Source organism: Octopus sinensis, linkage group LG2 (assembly GCF_006345805.1).
Source record: "Octopus sinensis linkage group LG2, ASM634580v1, whole genome shotgun sequence".
NCBI classification, from domain to species: Eukaryota; Metazoa; Mollusca; class Cephalopoda; order Octopoda; family Octopodidae; genus Octopus; species Octopus sinensis.
In genome coordinates, this window is record NC_042998.1 from 82,573,184 (window position 1) to 82,575,683 (window position 2,500).

Genomic DNA, 2,500 nt, shown 5'->3' on the forward strand with positions numbered 1-2,500 from the left:
AAACCAAGGAAATGGACATTTTCCTTAAACAACGAAAAAATAGAGTACAGACATACAAAACAAGGAGAATTACCCTTCTTCAGTCGTCTTTGTTTCATCTACTCCACGTTCCGAAGGTCAAGGTGATACATGACTTTAATGAAACTTTCCTTCCCGCGAAAATCAAATTAAATAAAATTTGAGATGTTTTTGCGGAGGGGTAAAAATGGTAATAAAAACAGGACAGAAACGACAGTACAAAATATAAACAGTAAAAGACAGGACACGGAGAATAACAGTAACACAAACAAGAAGGGCTGTTAAGCCGAACGAGATAAAAAATTTTACGAACGCTATTTTTTGAGAACGGCGAGGGAGCAATAGATTTGCCGTCTCTACTTGAAGGTAGCCAGGAGAAGAAAGACAGTAGTAGCCTTCTCATCACGTGTCCTCGACAGGAGGGAGGGAGGAGGAGGAGGAGTAAGAGAAAGGGAGAGAAAAAAAGGGAATGGTTCTAGAGAAAAGAATGAAGAATGAGAGAGAGAAAGGGAGAGACAGTAAGGTAGAAGAAAAGGAAAGCCAAAAGAATGAAGGCTGAGAAAGGGAGGAGGAGAGAAATGTTAAGAGTGCGCATCATTATTAATATTAAGATCAATCTTACTTAGAAATGGATGCGTGCGTTCCGTCATATAATAAATTAATAAATAAACAAAACATTTTCTTTTAAATTCTAGTTTTAGCTCAGAGCTACGGTCATGCTGATGCACCGCCGTTTTGTGCTACACTGTTATTGCGAAGAACCTCGTCTAATATGTGGCACTTGGTGAAGAATGGAGTTTGATATAGCTACTCTCATTTGCACCTCTTGCTGTGAGGTAGGTTCATCTGGGACTCTCGACAGGAAGATGTCCAGCTTTGATTTAAAAATCGCTACATCTACTTTGTGCAAGTTCCTCAGACTCTTTGGGAGAATATTAAAAAGATGTGGGCCCTTGAAACCCAGGCTGTTGCAGAAGCTGGTCCTGAAGCGTGATGGCATTGCTGGGATCTTTGGCACTACGCAGTGTCGTCCCGTTCTAGCATTGGTGTAGCTTACAATGCCAAATATATACATACATATATGTACTTACCTACCTCTACATGTATATATACATGCATATATGGGTACATATATATATATACATATATATCCTTTCCTCTCTCTCTTGCTTTTTCTTACTCTGTATCTATGTATATATCTATATAAATCGATAAATAGATAGATTGATAGAGAGAGAGAAAGAGAGAGAGAGACAGAGTCAAACAGTCAGATAGATAGACAGGCAAGCATCTGGATATATACATAGATACACAGAAATAAATAAATACATATACATACATATACATAAGTAATATTCGTAGCCACTTTAACATAGCTGTCCGTTCGAGCGGACTCTACAGCCATATTTTAACCCTTCTAGCTGGTTAATGATGCGCAGTTGCATCCGATAAAATTGCGAGCAGGGGAGCGAACCCCTACTATTTCCTAACGACGGGACCAGTAGACCAGTACTGGTTTCGGGTTATTTCTGACACTCCTCAGTGCCAGAAATGAAAGCCGCGCGCCTCTGCAGGCAATATATATGTTTCAAGCCAACAAACAGTTGCTCATTTTGCAACAAGCAAAAATGCTAGTTCTAACATCTCTCTAAGATATCGAAGCAGCAGATGGACTGACAAGAAATATTTGTAGCCACATTAACATGGTTGTCTGCTCCAGCGGCCTCTACTGCGGTTTTTTAACCCGAAGAGGACATCTCCTCTAGCTGGTTAACGATACACAGTTGCATCTCGCTTGTCGTAGGGAGGGAACCTGCCTTATCAGCCGTCAGAAAAGTACTCTCACGTAGCTAAGAGTTGTTTTGCTTCTTATTTCTAGTACAGATGTACTTACTGCCTATTGGTTCTAAATTGCGAATAACCACTGTAATATTTTATAATTCTCACTTCACCATTTTCGACATCAGTCGATGTTTCCTATGGTGCTCCTTCGTACCCTCTGTCACTTTAGTGACAACTGTACTTGTTGCCTTTGTGTGTGTGCGTATGTGTGTGTGTGTGACTGTGTGTGTGTATGTGTGCGTGTGTGTGGGGGCGTGTGTGTGTATACGTATAGATAGATAGATAGATAGATAGATAGATAGATAGATAGATAGATAGATAGATAGATAGATAGATAGATAGATAGATAGATAGATAGATACAGAGACTAAATACATCCAGAAGATAACCACACATGTACAATCATAGATACATTTATATATTCACAAATAGATTTGTTTTGACAAAGAGTACAAAAAATACAGAAAACTAAAGGGAAAATATGTATTTTTTTTAACTCGACAGCTGTTTATGGGAGGTCGCAATTATGTAATAGTTGTAATGTATACAATTAACAAAATGGAATTTACAAAACCTCATGGATATGCAACCAGTAGATGGAGACAGATATATTATTGTCATACCGGCTTCCTTCGTCAAC